The sequence below is a fragment of the Oryctolagus cuniculus genome, chromosome 4 (genome assembly GCF_964237555.1).
Source record: "Oryctolagus cuniculus chromosome 4, mOryCun1.1, whole genome shotgun sequence".
NCBI lineage: Eukaryota > Metazoa > Chordata > Mammalia > Lagomorpha > Leporidae > Oryctolagus > Oryctolagus cuniculus.
The window spans coordinates 44,047,987-44,070,107 of NC_091435.1; positions in this window are offsets into that span (position 1 = coordinate 44,047,987).

A 22,121-nucleotide genomic window follows, 5' to 3' on the forward strand; every position below is an offset into this window, starting at 1 on the left:
TGGCCAGTGCTTGGGTAGGACAAAGTCAGGAGCCAGGAGCTTCATCCTGGTCTTCCACATGGGTGCAGGGGCCCAAGGAACTTGCATCTTTTGTCACATTCCCAGGCACATTAGCAGGGAGCTGGGTCAGAAGTGGAGCAGCTGGGACTTGAACTGGCACCCTTATGGGAAGCTGGCACTGCTTGCAGAGGTGTAACCTTCTACACCACAGTGCTGGTACCACATTTTCTTTATCCATTCATCAGTTGATGGACCATCTGGGATGATTCCATATCTTAGCTATTGTGAACTGAGTTGCAATAAACATGGAGGCACAAGTAACTGTTTCATATGTTTTCTCATTTCCTTTGGCTAAATTCCCTGGCGTTGGATGACTGGGTCATGTGGTATATTTATTTTCAGAGCTCTGGAATTGCCATACTGTCTTCCTTACTGGTTGTACTAATTAACATTCCCACCAACAGTGGACATGAGTACCTTTTTCCCTTCATCCTCACCACCTTTCATTGTTTTTGATTTTTGGGTGATAGACATTTTAACTGGGGTGATGTGGAACCTCATTGCGGTTTTGATTGGCATTTCCCTTTTGGCTAGTGATCCTGAAAATCTTTTCATTCATCTATTGATCATTTGTAATTATGCAAATACAACTACCATTCTGTTAGTTGCCTCTTCACCTTGTTGAGCGTTTTCTTTGCAGTGCAGAGCATCTTCACTTGATTTAATCCTACTTGTCTATTTTTGCTTTTATTGCCTGTGCTTCTGGGATGTTATACAAGAAGTCTGCGCTTGCGCAAATGTCTTACAGTCTTTCCCCTGTTTCATCTACGCCATGTATGGATTTCTTTAACTCATGAATTTGCTTCTCATTGTTTTTGAATAAACCTATGATCATTCTTTTGAATTCCTTTACAAGCATTTCAATCAATCTCTTTGTCTTCACATTCTAATGCTGAAATATTGTTGTGTTCCACTGTGGGAGTCATACTGTGCTTTTTGCTCCTATTTACCTTTCTACATTTATTTTAGGCATTTATGGAACTGTTTGTTGATTTTCTCCTCTGATGGCTTTTATCTTTGAAATGTGCCTCTGTGGCTAGCGGTATGTCTGCTCCTTCAGTGTATATTCAGACATGTGCTGGGTGAGGGCAGGGGGCTCCAGTCCATGCTTGGGAGCAGTACAAGAGTCTAGAGTGACACCAAATTGGGCATGGTAGATCTCCGTTGTCAAAACTGGGGAGGGTTTGATCATATCAGCTGTTGGTATCACTGCTTCACCTCCTCTCCACCAATGTGATCAATGCCTGGGGCAAGCCCCCTGTGGCTACACACCACGCTCATGCAGGTGCATGAACTGCACAAAGGATCTGTGTGGTTCTCAATGTGAGCACAGAGCCTTCTGCAAAGACTGACTCCAAGCACTCAGGGAACTCTGCATCTCTGAAACCAGACACAGTGATTGCCTAGAGACCCAGAAAATGGCATCTCCTGCCTGCTGCGCTTTCTACTGCACAGCATGCTGCACTGTGGAAGGAGGGGAGGGAAGGAGGAAAGGTGTCCTCCCTGCTCCAAGCCCAGCAGTTGGTCAGACCCCAGTCAGCTCCCCTGGCTGAAGTCAAAGTCCATGAGTGACTGTGGACCTCCCTCTCAGCTAAAGCTCTGAGCTGCGGGGCATGCGGCCACTTCTTCCTCCCGTGATGTGGTAAGATGGCGGCTCACAGACGGCAGCCGGTTGCACTGTGTCTCTCACTGCAGCAGCGTCTCTGCTTTCTCTCCTCTTGTCCTACAGAACCTTCTTCTTTGTTTTTTTTTTTTTACTTCATTGCTGAAAATTTCCAGATCCCTGGAAGCATGGCCCTTCCTTAGTTCTTTTCATATCCCAGAGAAGCTGAAGTTAGTGTAGCTGTACCCTGTTCATTCATCTTGGAAGTCCCTGTATAATACACTTTCATAATTGGGTCTCCATTATTGAATATTTAGGTTGGTTCCCTTTTGTTTCCTTCTTTTGTTTTGTAAATAATGTGCAATGAATAGCCTTATACAAAAACCTTTTATACCTTCTTATATTACTTCTATTGAATAAAATGGATACTGGGTGAGAAAAATAGTAATCACAGCAATTACAGTTTTACTAATTATGGTTATTTTGCCTTCAGATTCTTGGTTCAATGCTATATATTGTAAAACATTATATAACTGCATGGTCATTATTCCACATATTCTCAAGCTTGTAGAATACTTGTATTTCTGTGTAAATACTTGTATTTTTGTTAACTAAAAGTGCTTAAAAAGCTAAATTATTTAGTTGAAGTTATCCTCCATTTTAATATATGCATATATATATGTATATGTACACACACACACACATACATTTCCTGTATGTACTGCTTTGCTGCATTCCAGATGTGTTGTTATGCTTTGTTTTAATTTTCATCCATTTCAAATTATTTCAAAATGTCCTATATTTCCTCTGGGAACTATTTGTTGTTTAGAGTTTGTTTAATTTTCAGATATTTGTGAATATTCCAGGTTTCTTCTGGTAGTGATTGCTGATTTTATTATTCACATGTTCCACAATACACCACATTTTCAGATGCCAAGCCACTGGAACTTGCCTTTTCTTGAAACGTGAACCTCCAAAACCATGAACCAAAATAAACCTGCTTCCTTCCTAAGCAGCTCCTCTTAGGAATGTGTTGCAGTGATGAACAACTGCTAAGACAAGCGCTGTTGGGTTGAGTTCATCTAAAGTGTTCTTCAAGTCTGCCAGTTGTTCATTCAGCTTCTGTTTAGTTTTCGTACATTACTGAGCATTAGGCATGATGACGCCAACAGTTACTGTGGAATTGCCTATTTCTACTTTCAGTTCTTTCATTTATGTTTCAGGTGTTTTGGGGTTCAGTTGGCATAGGCAAACATATTTATAATTCTTGTATCTTTCTTATGGATTGATCACTTTCAAATTTAAAATATTTTTTACAAGTAAAAGTGTTTGTTTATATATGTTTTGCCTGATAATACCATAGCCACTCCAGATTTTTTTAGGGTCATTTTAAGTATGTATTTTTACTTTTAGTTCATTGTGGCTGAATTTCAAGTGTGCCTCTTGTATGACAGTATATTATTAGATCATCTTTAAAATCTGCTTTGTCACCTCTGTTGTTGATTTATGTTTGGCCCATTTACATATAATTTAATTATTCATAAAGTAAGATTTATTTCTGCCATTTTGCTATTTGGTATATATATATATATATAATTTATTTTGTTTCTATTTTACATTGCTTCTTCTTTCATATTAAACAGATATTTGTTGGCATGCCATTTTAGCTATCATGTCTGCTATAGAGATTGTAATAAATATCTTAATTAAAACAAATGAATAAGCTTTAAAATTGTGATTTTAAAATTTGTAAAGAACATAATTTAGCAACTCTGAAAATCAAATATCATCTCTATTCAGGATATGCTGCATTTTGCTATTTCATGTTGCTCTTCCTTCTCAGTTTAGTGACATTCACAGACTACTACTGTGAAGTCCATCCTATGTTATCTGAGGCCACTGAAATTTCTATTCCATTAGTTTAGTTATTAGCTAATGAATAATCAGAAATTTCTTTACATGACTTGAACCAATAATATTCGCTGCCTTTACCTAGTGGTTCCATGTGTGTGTTGTGTGTGTTCAATGGTTTATCGTGTAATTTTTTGTCGTGTATGGTAGCTTTAAGTTATCAGAGCCTAAGGGTAGTTAGAAGTGGGAAATTAGGATCATTTCATGTTATTTCCTGGGCATAAACTCTTATGTATATATGGCCTTTCAGATTTTTAGAAATATGTCAAAGGAATATGACAACTCATCTTCCAGTTTTCCTCTTAAGGCTCTGATCAGCCTCTTTTGAAAAAAAAATTATTTATTTATTTATTTGAAAGGCAGAGTTATAGAGAGGCAGAGGCAGAGAGAGAGAGAGAGAGAGCGAGCGAGTGGTACAGAGAGAGGTCCTCCATCCACTGGTTCACTCCCCAGATGGTTGCAATGGCCAGAACTAGGTTGCAAGGCTGTTGAGGAGCTCTGTCTTCTCTTCCTCCGCTAGTAGCTGCTAGGATATTGATTTTCACAACTACCACAGTTGAAGGCTATAGGTTTTCAAAACTACTGAAGAGCATGAAAGAATGGAATGGGGTTAGGATAAATTAAAAATGACGCAAAGCTCACTCATTTACCAAAACTCAGCTCCCTCTGTTTTATTTTTTTTTATTTGATTGTTTGAACAAATGCCTTTTACATGGTTTCAAGCCTGTACTGATGCCCAGAGTCTGACAACAGTTAATCTTGACAGCTTTGGTGGGCATTTATATTCTTTTAGGAAGCAAATTTTCAGAGGTCTTTATTCCACCATTTGAGACCACTCTGTTTTTGCAATTTCTGTGTCAAAGTTTACTAAATCTCTTGGTTCATGAACATCCAAAAATAGTTATTAAAAATAAAATAGAAAAAACTCAGAATTGTGATGGACTGAAGGAATTGTATAGGACACTGAGAGAAGCTTAGAGATGATCTTAACAAGTATCTCAATGGAGATTGGGTTGCACACGTATGGACAATACCAACATCAGTGAATTTACACTCAAAATCTGTGCATTTTATGCGTATCTAAATAGAAAAGTAAATAAATAATGAATCGAGTAATAGCATGTATTCTAAACTATTTAGGGGGAGCTATACTAATGTCTGCGATTTATTTGAAAGGCACCCAAAATAAGAGGCACACTTGCCTGGAGAGAGGAAATGACAGGTATGTGAAGACAGGTTTAATAAGCTTAATGGTATACAAGTATTCACTATAAAGATTTCTCAAAGTTGTCATTTTTTTGAAATTTCATAATAAAATACTGGGAGTGAAAATAAAATGAAATACAGATATTAGCCTGAAACACACTCTTAAAAAGTAATGTCACAATATAAATGACTAGTATTTTTCTATAGTTAAGAAACCTTAGAAATGCTGATAAAAAAAAACTAGAGAGATGAAAGTCAATACTTGCCCACGGGTTGCAGCTAATATCCTTTAAAAATTGAGGAAATCTTAAAAAAAATGCTACATCTATCCTAAATGGTGAGAGGAGAAATTAGTATCATTTACAGCTGTATGTAGGTGACATTTTAGAGTGTTTTCTGTGATAGAATAAAAACATGAAGCACAGCTTTCCACTTTCTGGTGCAATTTCTAAAAAAAAAAAAAAATAAGCGAAGTAGCGGATGAATCAGGAATCAAACTTTTATGAGACTACTGAACACAATGGTCTAGTTCAAAGCTATGTAAAGATAAAATTGGTTCCTAGGAATCCTGTGAGATGAAAATTGTACAAAACAGCCTTGAAATGCAAGAGGATCAGTGTTTGCTGGGAAGCATCTTCTTTTATCAGAAAGCTTAATTAGTCCATAGTTAGAAATTTTACATATAGTGCTTTCTCATCCAGACCATGCCTGTCTTTTGAGAAACTGCAAGATTGTTATTTAATATAGTTGCATGGTATAAAGCTTGGCTATACATGCTTAAAAAAAAAAAGCATCAGCAGTCGCCTGCACAGCAGAAGCTATTACATAATTGGAATCACAAAGTAGTGCCTTTGGAGTTGAGAGGAAGAAATTGAATAGCTGGCTCATCCTGCTGTTTAACAAAGCATGAATCAGGACTGTAGGCAGTAACACACTGACATCACAGGTCATCCAGGCTGTGCGCATCTCTACACCTGAGAGAGTGAATGGCGCTAGACATACAGGGCTGTTTACTGCTATTTAATCACCTTAGGATATAACTGTACTGTGTTTATCTTTTTCTTTTTCATAGACAAATAGAAACTCCTAGAAGAATAAATGTACTCAATCTCTGGGTATACAATGTACTCAATTCTCTGGGAAAAAATGTGATAACCAGAAAGACATTTTAACAGTCAAGATCTATTACAGAATCAAACATATGGTAGTACCACGGGCAATGTTTCTGATTGAATTAAGTCATGAATGAATTGATGTGTTTTTGCAAATAATTCCCGATTTACAATGTTTCAACTTATGATGCTTGCCTTCACTATGTTTTGAAAGTGATTATCATTCAATAAAAATCATACTTCCAGCTTAGAATATTGATATTTTCCCAGGCTAGCACTATGTGGTATAGTTTTCTCTTTGTAGGCTGGGCAACAGAAGCCAGCACTAATGCCCCCTAAACCAATGCCATTCCAAGGGAAAACAAGCTGTACTTCATGGTGAACTGTGTTGCTAAGCTTTGATCATTACCAGTTGGCTACTGGTATTGAATACATTTCCTACTAATGGCATTATCAATTTATGATGAGTTTATCAGGACAGAATCATATCGTTAAGCCAAGACATGACTGTTTATGTAGTGTTTGGCATGTTCTGTGCTGGATTACCTTTAGAATTCAAAACTTCATGTTGCTACTTTTCACAAGGTGACAAAATAATAGGGGAGATGAATTATTATAAACATGTGTACCACTAGTCAGAAAGCTCTAAGAGCTGTGATTCCAGGGATACTGGGGGGACAGAGGAAGCTATGGTCATTTTGGAAACTTGGTAGATTCAATCGCATTTGGAAGAATGCTAAGAAATTAACAGGAAGGGACAAGCATGGGAAATTCAGAAAAAATAAGTAAATTTATGAAATAATGGAAATGGAAATGAACTTTCCATAATTAACATATAATTCATGAAAGTCTATAGTTCAATGAAGTTATATGTTTGCACAGTCAGAACCACCAGCAAAACTGGAATAGACTATTCCCATCACTTGTAAAACTACCCAAAAGGCATAAACACGTTGTACCAAAGAAATGCCTACACCACTATGTTTATAGTAGCACTGTTCACATTGGCAAAATATGGAATAAACCAAGGTGTCCATCATTACATGAATGGATCAAGAAAATATAATATGCATTTATGTGTTTATATGTGTATACACACAATGGAATATTATTCAGTTATTTAAAAGGAATGAAATTCTATCATTTACATCAAAATGTTTGCAATTGGAGGACATCATGTTGGATGAAATAAGTCAGACACAGAAAGACAGATACTGCATGTTCTCTCTTGTATGTAGGTACTAAAAGGAAAGAAATTATTGCATGTATCAGTAGTGCTGCAAATAGTGTTTTGTGAAAATTTGTTTTATATTTTCATCAAATAAATCATTAAGAACTATAAACTACTATAGTTATAATGATCTGTGACTTTTTAAAAATGTACTGTATGTGAGTGAAATGGACATCTTTTCATGTGATTATTATTTTTAGCCCTTGCCTATATTCCTGTTGAACCATAGTCGTTTTATTTTTTACTTATTAAATTTTTTATTTACTCGAGCATTAACCCTTTGACCATAATATAAATTAAAAATATATTATCTCAAAAGTATAAAATAAACTAAAAATAAGTCTCAAAAAACAAACAAGAAAAAGAAAGAAATAATAAAAACCCTTAGGTATTGTATTAGTATTTTATTGTGACTATAATAGAATTACCACAAACCAGTACATTAAAACAGCTCAGTTATATTCTCACACTTGTAGAAGCCAGAAGTTCAAACTGAGTATTATGGGAAATAAAATAAAAGTGGTGGCCCAGCTTGTTCCTACTGAAGGCTCCAGGGGAAAATCTGTTGCTTGTCACTTAACATTCACTAGAGTCTGGCAACATTCCTAGGCTGGCTGTATTACTATCATCCCTGCTTCTGTTGTCACACTGTGCTCTCCTCCTCGTGTCCCTCACTTCTTCCCTCTGACTCCTCATGCACCCACTTTTTTGTGATCACACAGGTCCTACATGGATCTCCAAATCCCAAAGCCAGAATGTCAGCTCTACTCTGAATTTAAGCTTCCTGTGAGTGCACACCTTGGCAGCAGCAGGTGACAGCTCAAGTATGTCAGTTCCTGCTGTCCAAAAAAGAGTAGGATTGAGTTTCTTGCTCCTGGTTTTGGACTGGTCCAGCTCTGACTTGCAGGCTTTTTGGTGGTGAACTAGATAGGAACCCTTACGTCTCTGCCATACAAATGAAATAATTAATTAAAAAAAAGTTCACTTATTGATGTCTGCAAGTCCCCTTGTAGGTAGTATTTTTGTGAAAGGTGTATTATGATATGGATACATTTTAGGCATGGATTCTTGGGGAATTCACTCATAACAATAAATTACCAAGCTCATACACTTTAGGGCTACCATTGACTTAGAACTACTTTTTTTTTAAAGATTCTTATTTAGTTATTTGAAAGGTAGAGTTACAGACAGAGGGAGGGAGAAACAAAGTTCACTTGGTTCACTCCCCATATGGCCACAATGGCCAGAGATGAGCCCATCTGAAGCCAAAATCCAGGAGTTGCTTCCAGGTCTCCCATGCATATGCAGGGGCCCAAGCACTTGGGCCATCTTCTACTGCTTTTCCAGACCATAGCAGAGAGCTGGACAGGAAGAAGCGCCTCTGGGACAAGAACCAATGCTCACATGGGATGCTGGTGCAACAGGCAGAGGCTTAGCCCACTATGCCCACAGTGCTGGCACTTGGAGCTAATTTTTTGAAAGTGACATAAGGTAAGGTAATGAATAATATTCATCTCTCTATGGTGTGTGTCTGTATGTGTGTGAGAGTGTGTGTGTTTCATATGATAAATTGTGAAGGGAGGGAAATGTAGGGAATAAATTTGAAAGCATGTGGGAAAATGATAGAACAATATCATTTTTTTTCATTTTGGAATAATTGTAGGTTTCCAAAACAGTTGCTGTGATGTTTTTTCATGTGTCAACTTGACAGCACTGTGGGATGTCTAGATATTTGGCTACACATATTTCTGGTTGGGTCTGTCAGGGTATTTCTGCAAGAGATAAACATTTGAATGGGAAATTTAGTGAAGCAGATTGGCTCCACAATGTGGGTGGGCGTCTTGCAATCCTTTCAGGGTCATGAATGGAACAAAAGGTGGAGGAAGGGAGAATTGACTTCTGTGAGATGGTTTGAGCGGGACACTGACCTCATTTTCACAGACAGAGGTGTTATCACTAATTCTCCTTGTGCTCAGGACTTTGGACAGAGATAAATCACTGACTTTTCAATGTCTGCAGCTTACAGATGGTGAGCCTTTCCATTCTTCACAACCATGTGAGCCAATTCTTTACAATAGAGTTCTTAATAGATATATACAAATTAAAGAACATATAATATCTGTTATATTAATATAGAATATGCATATATTCTTTAGTTTTTAAATGTCCTTGTCTTATAATGGGATTATGTCATGATAAACCCGTTATATGTTGAAAATATTATAAGCCAAAAATGCATTGAAGACAAGTAGCCTACTGATCACAATTTAGCAACACAGTGTGTTATAAGGTATCGGTTATTCACCCCATGGTTACATGACTGACTGGAAGCTGTAGCTAACTGCTACCGCTCAGCATCCTGAGACTAAAAAGCTCCACATAGCTCTAGCTTTGGAATACATGAAATTTCAAAATCTGCAGAATGATTCCTACTGAGTGCCTATTACTTTCACACCATTAGAAGTCAAACATGAAACTTAAACCCTCATAAGTTGAGGGTCATCTGTATATTGTATGTAAAATACAGTATATTATTTAATATACAATAATATTTTGTATGTATATACACACATACATATGAATGAAGACATCCATACACCATGTCCTATTGGCTTTGTTTCTCTGCAAAGTCCTGATACATTGTACTAGTTTCTAGAGGGAAAGAATGCTAACAATGAGGGTTATTTTGTTTTGTTTTTTGATTCACTGTAGATTTTCTGGAGTTGGCTGTCTAATCTGATTAGATTTAAAGATGATAATGATAGCATTACCAACATTAAATAGCATACAGATACCCTGTAGTATGATCTGGCAAGAGAGTATAATAAAACATGTGTGCTGGATACTCCTAATAAACCATTTCTAACAAGTGAGGAGCTGTGGCCTGTATAATACTTTTGAATATTTCCGGAAAACTGACCAATGCAATGAGTTAGCTGGCTGATCTTTACGTAGGTGGACAAAGTAATGAAATACAAGGGGCTCAAGGATTCTAATTCCCACTCAAGAGTTCCATAAATGAACTGAAAACTTACATGTGAGCCTAAAGGATACCTTATCTCATTGAGACTGCTAAAAATCAAATTAAGAATCCTATCCTCTAAGTGGCCACTCACAAAACACACTGGGCTTCCAATCTCACAGGGTTACTTACCATTAAAGTGGTACTACTGGGAAGGAATGAGATCTAGTAAATTGGAATGAAGACATATGAGAGTACTTTAATGAATCCCAGGACATTGGGAACCCCTAAATTCTGATGAGCCTTCTTTTCTAGTAGAAGTGGATTCATCAGTAAAATTGTTGTGCATCCCCCATTTGTAGCGATGGCAACTACCCATTCCCAGTGGCAAAGTCTTATCCACACCTGCTTGAGAGGATTAACCCTACCTTACCTGAAGAAACTAAAGCACTCTCAGGGCTGGCGATGGGGTGCAGTGGGTAAAGTCACCACTTGCAGCACCAGCATCCCATATGGGCACTGGTTCCAGTTCCAGCTGCTAGACTCCAATCCAGCTTCCTGCTAATACACCTGGGAAAGCAGCAGAAGATGGCCCATGTCCCTAGGCCCCTGCCTCCCAAATGGGAGGCCTGGAGCTCCTGGCTTTGGCCTGGCCCAGTCCTGGTCATTGTGGCCATTTGGGGAGTGAACCAGCAGATGGAAGATATTTCTCATTCCTTCTCTATCTCTGTAACTCTGCCATTCAAATAAATAAATAAATCTTTATAAAGAGAAAGAAACTAAAGTTGCCTCTTCTAAGGTATTTATCATGCAACATGTGTTGATTAATGTTGATTCTCCTCAGAAAGCACCACTATTCTCCTTTTGGCATCTAGAGCTATAACTAGGCTTCAGTCCCTGAAGTCCTCTAAAGGTGAAGTAGAATGTATGGACCCATGAAGAGATACAGCATTCATATGGGGAGGAATCTGAAGCACATGTGGGAACAAATACTACAAGTATGCAATAATGGTAAAGGGAAATAAATTTGAATCGGGCTGAGTTTATTGACATAAACTCACTAAGAAGAGATTGTGCATTTAATGTTGCAGCTCAAGGAATTAGAATGGATTCTGATAGTCCAATTGTTTGTTTCTCTGAAACATGGACCAAAGATGACCCACAGTGAGCAAATTGGAAATGCTGGTCTTTCGTTGGTTTAAAGTAGGGAAAGGGGCTCAAAGGCCTGCAGAGATTAAAACAGATTTGTCATTCTACTCTGCCAAACCAGGACGGTCTGGAAGACTTACCTTTCACCAACACTATGGGAAATTAATTTCTAAGGGGAGTCTTAGCATCTGGAAGAACTCTGTGATTGCTCTTCTCTATAAAACAGAACTTACAGTGGAAGTAAAAGGCATTCAATTCAAAAACCTAAATGAACTGGAGTAATAGGACCTCGAGGTGGCAAGGGCCAAGTACTGACACCCAACTGCCAAAGGCAAGATGAATGGGGTACTGTAATGGACAGTAGAGTCCAAGTGACTACCAGAATAGCCTGATTTATGTAGATTTATGATACTTGTTCATTGACCATTATGTTCAATGAAATAGAAAGCCAACAAAATTCTGAGTATGAAGGAAAAAAATGTAGGTCAAGTGAACAAAAGCCTAATGTGAATCATAAAATTAGAAAAGTCATGGCCCCCCAGTCAACTCCAAGACTTGAGCCAATTACATACCCAGAACCCCTTGAATTAGAAGTCAGATCTCCTTGAGGAAACATTCTAATATGGTACTGATAAACCTATGTTAATTTTTCCAACCATCTCCAAAGGACCTATGTCCTTTTAACCTGGCAATTGTGCACTGAGGAAAATGAATAATTAGACCTTTATGGACTGCTGGACACTGCCTCTAAACTGAAACTGATTCTAAGAGGTGGAAAGCATTACTATACCCTACCAGTCACAGCAGGGCTTAGAGGTCAAGTAATTAATTAAGTTATAGGTCAAGCCCATCTCAAAGTGATTGCAATGGTTATTCCCCTAGTACGTGATTGTATAATTGATAAGCGGAATAGACATATGTGAGGGAACTTTAAAAAGTTCATGAAAAATGTGTCTCGCGAAAAAGCTATGCAAGGATTTCAAATATATTTGCACAAAACAAATGTGTTTTAATTCCAATTTCCATGAAATTTTTGATGATCTTCATATATAAATGCCTGTTCTTTTTCTTTCTTTCTTTTTTTGACAGGCAGAGTGGACAGTGAGAGAGACAGAGAGAAAGGTCTTCCTTTGCCGTTGGTTCACCCTCCAATGGCCGCCGCAGCCAGCGCACCACGCTGATCCGATGGCAGGAGTCAGGTGCTTCTCCTGGTCTCCCATGGGGTGCAGGGCCCAAGGACTTGGGCCATCCTCCACTGCACTCCCTGGCCACAGCAGAGAGCTGGCCTGGAAGAGGGGCAACTGGGACAGAATCCAGCGCCCCGACCGGGACTAGAACTCGGTGTGCCGGCGCCACAAGGCGGAGGATTAGCCTAGTGAGCCGTGGCGCCAGCCCTTTTTTTTTTTTTTTTTTTTTTTTTTTTCTCAGATCAGCGCGGTGTGCCAGCCGTGGCGGCCATTGGAGGGTGAACCAACGGCAAAAGGAAGACCTTTCTCTCTGTCTCTCTCTCTCTCTCTCTCTCACTGTCCACTCTGCCTGTCAAAAAAAAAAAAAAAAAAAGGAACAAAGATATTAATTGACTGTTTGGTGTAGATGTGAGGTTGCTGGTGGGTTTTATAGTTGGGAGACTGCACAGAGAACTGAGTGGAACTTTTAAAAAACATGAAGATTATATTAGTTTAGAAACATCTGATTCCTTACATGGGAGAGATATTTTACACATTTCAGTGTTTTTACAACAATATTTTCAGCACAAAATCATACACCAAAGTACATATTTGAAACAACTCTTCATAGTATTTGGTTTCTCAAAATACAGCTCTTCAAAAATACATTTGAAGGTAATAAGTTGACCATCCTATTATGTATTTGAACTCACAATTTCCCACAGTATTATCTGAAGTAATGGGCATGCTTAAAACATTTTATGATCAGTTTTATCCAAATTCCATGATAAATTTTTAAAATATCATAAAAATATTCAAAATTACAATTCTGAAGTTGGGGATGAAAGATCTACGGTTATATAACATTTTGAAATGTTCAATGTATTTTGCTGGAAGAGAGCATCTGAATACCTTACAAAGAATCCACAGGGTAGACATCAACGTCAGCAAAACACATACTTAAAATGTTGTCTCTCCTATCCTCCAAGGCAGAATGTGTGAACCCAGTTTGTAGTGTTTAGTAGAATCAGGAACTGGATGGAATCCAGAAGTGAATCCATTTTTTTTTTAAATTTCCCACTCCCTGGATTCACAATATCCTCTGCCTCTGCAGTTCTCTGTATTCCTGTTTCACTTTATGGTCCATATTTTCCAATATCTACATGAATCTGGCGAAAGATGTGTGTCTCTCCACTCCTGTGTCCCCACCCACCCACGTCTCTTCGTTTTTGTGTTTGGAATGCAGTCTGCCCATTTGCAGAGACTAACTGACTCTCAGTTCAATTACATATCTCAGGAAATTATCTAAATGGGCCCACTGCCACTAGATGTGCTTTCTTGATTTCATCAATTGTGCATAGACACAGAATTTAAAGAGGGCTGCTGAGGTGCCCTACTGAGGTAAGGCGGAAGGTGGTTGATAAGTCAGCCATGAATAGTTGTAGCTCTCAGAGAAAGGGAAACACACCGTTTATCACAGAATGTGTTTCTCCAACAGAAATAAGTAGGACTGGGAAGATTGATGCTATATTTAATTATTAACAAGTGAATTACTAACTTTTTCCTCTCTTCTAGGAATTTGGTCAGTGTAGCTTTGTTGGTACTTTCTCCAACATACTTTCCAAATTACAGATTATTTTGGGTTTACTCACTGTAGAAAAATTTCTCTAACATTGCATTTTTCCATTCTTTGAAAAAAATTAATCAGTATTTGTCTCCAGTTATTTGAATTTTTGAGTTTTCAAATTAAACAAGATTCAATTCATGAGTCAAGAGTGAACCGTATGCTTTCATGGTCACTGATGGAACTGCTTAAGTTGCTTTAGGAGGAGTTTTTGATAATGTTAGTAAACCTCTTGTATTATCATTAATACATTAGGGAAGGAAGAGCACAGAATTTAAATTAACATAATAAATCTTATCTGTGTGTGATTTGAGAGTTTAGGTGTGGCTTAAACAAAATCAGCTGGTAGACAGTTATGAAATTAGAAAACACAATAGCTCATAAGATAACATGTGACAGAGCAAAGGCCATTTAAACAACAGAAATGAGGGGTTTTAGGAGTATTGTATGAAAAACTGTAAATTGTAGATATGAATTTTTTTGACTTGGGTATTTTCCTGATATTCTAAAATGTTCACTTAACGTCCAAGTTTTCAGTAATTTATCCATATAGACAATATGCTTTTTAAAATCACTCCTAACACACTTCTTAAAATTAATTTTCCAATAATCTAACCATATCTGGATTAACATTCAGTTGATGGGGCTAGCACTGCAGGTAAAGCTACCTCCTACAATGCCAGCAGCCCATATGGGCACTGGTTCAAGTCCCAGCTGCTCCACTTCCAATCCAGCTCTCTGCTATGGCCTGGGAAAGCAGTAGAAGATGGCCCAAGCCCTTGGAGACCTGGAAGAGGCTCCTGGCTCCTGGTTTCAGATCATCCCAGCTCTGGCCATTGCGGCCATCTGGGGAGTGAACCAATGGATGGAAGACCTCTCTCTCCCTCCCTCTCTGCCTCTGCCTCTCTGTAATTCTGTCTTTAAATAAATAAATAAATATTTTTAAAAAATTCATTGAGACTTACTACTTAGGAATGCATTTATATAATTTGACATTTTGACATTTCAAAAGTTGATCAATGCATGTTATTATAACAATCATCCTGTTACATGGATCATGAGTTGTAAATTTTATTGTTAAAGAACATACTAAAGAGTTTATATTAGATTCTCACTAAGAAACTATCAGTTGTTTTTCAATGCAAAATATTATGATTCCTCTTCTTTTTTAAAAAAATGTGGCTATATCTGAATGCCCAAAGTGGCAGAATCAGAGATAAGTTTGCTTTCTTTTGTGCTTTCTTCTGTTAAAGCCCTTGATTCTTCTGAAGGGACATTTTCCCCCTTTCCATTGTTTCTAACATACTGCAGTGGGAAATCATCTTAAATAGTAAGTAGTAATTTAATAATATATTTTCTCTCCTAACTTTTGTGCTTGGACACAACATATCAAGTGTAGAATTCCAGGAAGTACAAGGAATCAGGCTATGCACACTCAGATTTTGAATACTGAATTAATGAATTAATGAGTATGTGCTCTGGACTGTTATATTCCTTCATCATTCCTACGTAAAAAAAATGAGACTCAGGGTGATGATACAAGGATGTGATGTAGGGCCTTTGGGAAGAGATTTGCTCATAAGAATGCAGCTTTCATTTAAGAAGCTCTGGGGAGATTATTTGCATCTTACTCCATGTCAGAACATAGCAAGAAGATGCTTGCCCAAAAATCAGGAAATAAACTCTCACCAAACACCAAATCTGCTGGCTCCTTAACCTTGGATCTCCCAGTCTCCAGGATTGTGAGAAACAATATTCTATTGGTTAGAAAGCATGTAGTCTTTGATATTTTGTTATTGCAGTACAAAATGGACAAAATTGGCACTAAGTAGGATTTATGCTGTAATAAATAAATAAAAATGAGGAAAGGGCTTTGGAACTGGCTGTTGAATGCAGCTTACAAGAGTTTGGAAGTGCGTGCCAGGCAAAGCCTCCACTGCCATGAATGACTCTAGTAAGGGATCATAAGTACAGAACTTGCATAGAAAATTCCAGTCTCCTTAGACACTAAGTGGTTGTGCGCATAGTGTTGGCAGAAATATGGACAGTAAAAGTCATTCTGATGAGTTCTTATATAGAAATGAGGACTATATTATTGGAAACCAGAGGAAAGGTATTCTGTGTTTTATAGTGGTAATGCAGTTGACTGTGTTGCTTGTGTCCCAGAGTTTTGTGGAAGTAAGAGTTTGAATTGAAATAAAATTTTGGAGGAAAATGTTTCTAAGCCAAATGTTGAAGGGGCAGCTTGGCTTCTCTTGAAAGCCTATAGTAAAATGTGAGAAGAGAAAAACAAGATAGAATTTTTAATCATCAAGGAAGCAGGACTTAAAGATCTGGGAAATTCTCTGTCTACATTTTAACAAATGAGAACATGTTTTTGAGAGAGAACCTGAGTGTGGTGGTGTGACCTTTGATAAGGGGCCACCAGTTGTTGTTCATGCAAACACTGGAAAAATGGTCCTGAAGGTATCTCCTAAAGTTTGCCACTCCTGCTGGAGGCACAGCCTGCCTCGACTTGAAGACAAAACAAATTGATAGGGAGGACTGATGGTGTCTATGGAACGTCATGGTTCAGTACTTAATGTTGCTTCAAGGTGCTGCTCTCTGTATTAAAGTACAGTGTTCTGCAGTCTCCCCATGTGTAGCTTCAGTGGGCACAGATGCTGTACAAGTTACAGTGGCTACCACTCTGGAGGGAAAGTGATGAACTTTATCAGCATCTGTGAGGAACCATCACTGTCCCCACATAGAGTCCAAGGTCAATGATGGCAAGACGGCATCCAACCAGATTTCAAAGGACGGAGCTACTGGAACCGTGAATGTATGATTCAGAGTCCTCACTGCACCAATGCCTATAGAGCCGTCTGGACCAGATATCCTTGGCAAACCCAGATGGGTAAAACCACCAGTGAGAAACTCCAGCCTGTAAGAGCGGCAGGCACCAGAGATAGATTAATTATTTTTTTCCCTATCTAGTTTCAGAACTACTGGGCACCTCTAACACCGCTCTTCTTTTCTATCCCTTTCTTTTGGAATGGGACTCTCTGCCCGACATCTGTCCCATCATTGTATTTTGGAAGCACACAAAGTGCTTAATTTCATAGATTCATAGTTATAGAGTAATTTGCCTTAGAATTAATCAGACCTTGATTTTAATTCATATCTGATTGAAATGGCATTTAATGAAACTCCGGCCTTTGGAATTTAGAGTTGACACTGAAATGAGTTATGACATTCAGTGCTACTGGGAATGAATGAACATATCTTCCATTTCAAAGGACATGAATTTTGGAAGACAAAGGACAGAATACTATTGTCTGAGTGTTTATGTTCTCTCCAAATTCATATATTGAAATCCTAAGGAAGTAGAAGTTAAGGAGGGGATTGTGGTGCAACAAGTTAAGCCAGTGCTTGGAAGGCCTGCATCCAATATGGGAGTATCTGTTCAAGTCCTGGATCCTCCATTTCGAATCCAGCTTCCTGCTGATATATCTTGGGAGGTAGCAGATGATGGCTCAAGTATATATGATCCTGCCATCCATGTGGGACCCAGATGGAGTCCCTGGCTTCTAGCTGTTGTAGACATTTGGCAAATGAAGCCAAAGAAAGAAATTTGATCTCTCATCTCTCTCTCTCTCTCTCTCTCTCTCTCTCTCTCTCTTCCAATGCCTTTCAAGTAGATGAAAAATAAGTAAACAATAATAATAAGATAAAAACTAGGGTGTCTTGGGGGTGATTAGATCAGGAAGGTAGAACTCTTACAAATAGGATTAATGAGCTAATAGAAGAAGCCCTAAGAGTTTGTCTCATTTACCATGTGAGGGAGTAGCAAGAAGTAATCCACTATGAATCAGGGAGATCAGTCTTGTGGCATAGCAGGTGCAACTCTGGCATCCCATATGGTTGCTGTTTGGAATTCTGGCTGCTCCACTTAAGATTCAACTTCCTGCTAATGTATCTGGGCAAGCAGCAGAAGATGACCCAAGTGCTTGGCACCCTGTATCCAAGTGGGAGACTCAGATGAAATTCCCGGTTTCAGCGTGGCCCAGCCTTGGCCATTACAGCCATTTGGGGAGTGAACCAGCAGATGGAAAATCTCTCTCTCTGTTTCTGCCCCCCGTCCCGTCTGCCTTTCAAACAAATAAAATAAATCTTAAAGGAAAAAAAATCCATGAGTCAGAAAAAGGTCCCTTACTATACACCAGAACTTGGAGAAATGATTTTCTATAATTTACAAGTATTTTGTTATACAATCCTGAATGTCCTAAGACAGTGTACATTTCAATATTAGAAAGAGAAATAATAGAAGTAATATATTACATAGGATAACAAAGATTCAATTAATTTATAATAGAAAAATATAAGAATAAGAAAAATTTACATTGTGAAATGGGATTTGCTATTTATCTTTTTTTTTTACAAGATTACATGAAATAAAATTCAGTAACATGGAGCTGCTCCATGATCTTTCAGTTGTAGGATCCTGTCTGCTTCCAGGGTGGCACCAGCCAGCCACGCAGAGTAGCAGTAGATGGAGTTGTCAGTAACTTCTCCAGTAGCAGACTTGGAAACATCCAATGGATTTTTCCTGTCTCTCATTTTTTTTTTTCCCTTACCATGCAGTGCTTTTAATTTATTTGAAGTTTCAAGTGGTGTAAAGGTACTTTTGAAACCAAAACATAAATTAGCAACCTTAACATGATTAAGTAAAGTGTACAAGATTATCCCGCTAGTCTGAAGGGTCAGAATGTAGAGCTGAGATTAAAATTCATGCTTGATTTTGACCCTGTGACTTCAATTGCTCTGCAGTGCAGGTGCCAGCTACAGCACCTAATACAGGTAAAAGTGACTTGGGGTGGTGGGGTGGAAAGCAGCAACAGGGAAAAGGAAACGGTTTATGGAAACTTACTAAAGTCTTCATTCCTAATCAGTTAGCAAGAGTTTGTTGCACAAGGCCTATTCATTAATAGCAGTATGGCCCATGGATTTAAGAAGCTGGAAACAGTACTTCCTTACAGGACAAGTACTACTGACTGTTTCACAAGGAAGTAGGTTGTAGTTTCAAAGGTAATTAACAAGGAAACCTTGAGTCAGGTTTAGGGACCACACTGGAACCAATCATTAGAATTCTAAAGTTTTGAGTTTCTTCAACTTTTACATATGAGTGAGATGAGTAGGTATAACCAAGAATTCTCAATCCACAAGCTTAATGTGTTAATTTATCCTTGTTATAATTAACCTTCTGAAAAAACAGAGCACAGCGCATCTGTTTTAGTGATGTCTTAGGTTACTGGGAGAGAAGAATATAGCATGGATATGATTTCACCCAACTAATTAGTGGAAAGATGCATGAAAATGTGTAGAAATTACTATGCTGTTTAATCAAAACAGCTATTTTGTATTCAAGTCAACTTGGTGAAAGATACTGTACTGGGGGCTATAAAAAGATGATATACAAAATCTGACCGCAAAAGAGATTTAAATTTACTAGGGAAGCTAAGATATGTGTAAAAATAACTGTGATGCAAAGCATTTAAATTGATAAATTTGATTACCATTATAGCTAGAATAAATATTTTTAGTAATAAGGGGGAAAAGTTAATGAAATGAAAATTCAGTTGTTCAAGGTTAGGGAAGCAAAACTGATTATTAAGGCATTTCAGAAACATTATGATTAGGAGGGTGATTCAGTTTTGCACCAAGACCAATTTGACCTTACGGAAATTAAAATCTCAGTCTCCTAACAAGACAGAAAATATCAAATGAGAAATGAGCAATTATCGGTTGATGCCCAGTCTCTGACAACTCTACTGTTTACATAAAAGGCACATCCTTTAGCACAATACAAGAGCATTTTGTCAGACAGTAATGCTTGGAGGCATCAAAAACCACCTGCTACTTTAAAAAGTTGTGTTTGGGCAGACAGGCCTCAAACTGCACATTATGGATACAAATTCCCATTATTTGAAAACCTGCTCATTAGTTTGGAGTAAAAACACGGACAACTTGTGACATACTGTCTTTTTTATTTATTAAAAACTCTCTCTCTCTGCCTCTGCCTCTCTTCCTTTCTTTCTCCCCCTCCATCAGTCCCTAATATTTGCTTCCTTTCCCAAGTTTAATTTCACAAAGATTGTGCTCATGATTGCATGTTTGAATGACACTTTACTATATGCTTTCTAAACAAAATCTAAACAACAGTTTTCCAAGCACCAACATTTCATTTTTCTTCCACTTCTAAGAAGTATGAAATTTATCAGCTAGTATTAGCAGACATTAGACTTGTTTGTGTGATCTCTTTGACTCTTAGACCTATCAGTGTGATCAATTGTGAACTGAAATTGATCACTTGGACTAGTGAGATGGCATTGGTACATGCCACCTTGATGGGATTGTATTGGGATCCCCTGGCATGATTCTAACTCCACCATTTGGGGCAAGTCCGATTGAGCATGTCCCAAATTGTACATCTCCTCCCTCTCTTATTCCCACTCTTATATTTAACAGGGATAACTTTTCAGTTAAAATTTAAACACCTAAGAATAGTTGTGGGAAGTGGGATACACAGTAGACTCATAGAATGGCAGATGTCCTAAATAGCACTCTGGCCTCAGAATCAGCCCTTAAGGCATTGGGATATGGCTGAAGAACCCATGAGAGTATTTTAGGCATGGAAAGCCAAGACACCATGGGAAAAAAAAAAGAAGACAATATTTTACACTTTGTGTTTCTGTGTGAGTGCAAACTGATGAAATCTTTACTTAATATATACTGAATTGATCTTCTGTATATAAAGATAATTGAAAATGAATCTTGATGTGAATGGAATGGGAGAGTGAGTGGGAGATGGGAGGGGTGTGAGTGGGAGGGAAATTATGGAGGGAGGGGAGCCATTGTAATCCATTAACTGTACTTTGAAAATTTATATTTACTAAATAAAAAAGAAGTATGAAATTTAGATAGTTGTAGTCTACAGAATGACTGAGTGTACAATTTTTATTTCTATAATTGTATTAGGATTCTATTGCTGCAAAAGAGATGAACATACATTTAGTGACTTAAAGCAACATCAATTAGTTATTTCACATTGTGTGAGCCATCATGGCAGTGGGCTCAACTGGTTTCTCTACTCTTGGTTTCATAAGACAAAAATCAAGGTTTCCACAGAGCTGTATGTGTGTGCATGTGTATGTGTGTTTGCTTGGAGCTCTGGGGAAAAATCAGCTTTGCAGCTCACTCAGGTAAGATTGAGGGCCCCACTTACTCCTGGCTGTCAGTTAAGGTTCTCTTGAAGGGTTGCCCCCATTCATGGCCCTTGGGCCTCTTCTTCCATCTTCAAGTAAGTTATGGCAAGTGAAGTCCCCTTCTGATTTCTCTCTCCTCCACCTCTCTCTCTGTCACATCTCTCTGAATCTAGCTTAAGAATTTTCTTCTTTTTAAAAAATGCTTAATAAGTTGTTAACAGATTAAATATAGTTCATAGATACAATTTTAAGAATGATACTCCTTTTCTTATCCCTCTTTCTCCCCTTTTCTCCATCTCTACCTCACTCTCTTTCCTTTCTGCTTTCTTGCTTTCTTTCTTTCTTTCTTTCTCTTTCTTTTCATTTTTAAAATAATACATATTTTAATTTAAGTTAGAATGTTCTTCTTTAAAGGCTCAGGTGATTAAATTGGAGTAATCTGGAAAATCTGGAATAATCTAGAATCTCTCCTATTTTAGTTGTTTGAGGCTGTCCCCCAAGCTTAAGAATATTTATAGGAAGGGAATCCAAGATGGCTGAGTTGGGAAAAGACATGCTGATTCTGACCATAGCAAGATAGCTGAAGAAAAGGGGATGAGCTGAATTCTCAGAGCACACTTGGAGAGAAGTTTGCAGGGGAAATTCTACAAAAAGAAGAGACACCCTGGAACAGCAGGGGAAGTACAATCATGAAGCAGTGACCAGGAAGCATCCAGTGATGTGCAACTTGTGGCAGGAGGGCACCCCCTCTTCTTGGAGCAAAGCACTCTGCAATCAGCAGAGAGGAAACATCATCTTAGTAAGGTGAGTAGAGGCTGCTGAGGCCTGCGAGTAACTGGGGGATTTTACTGGA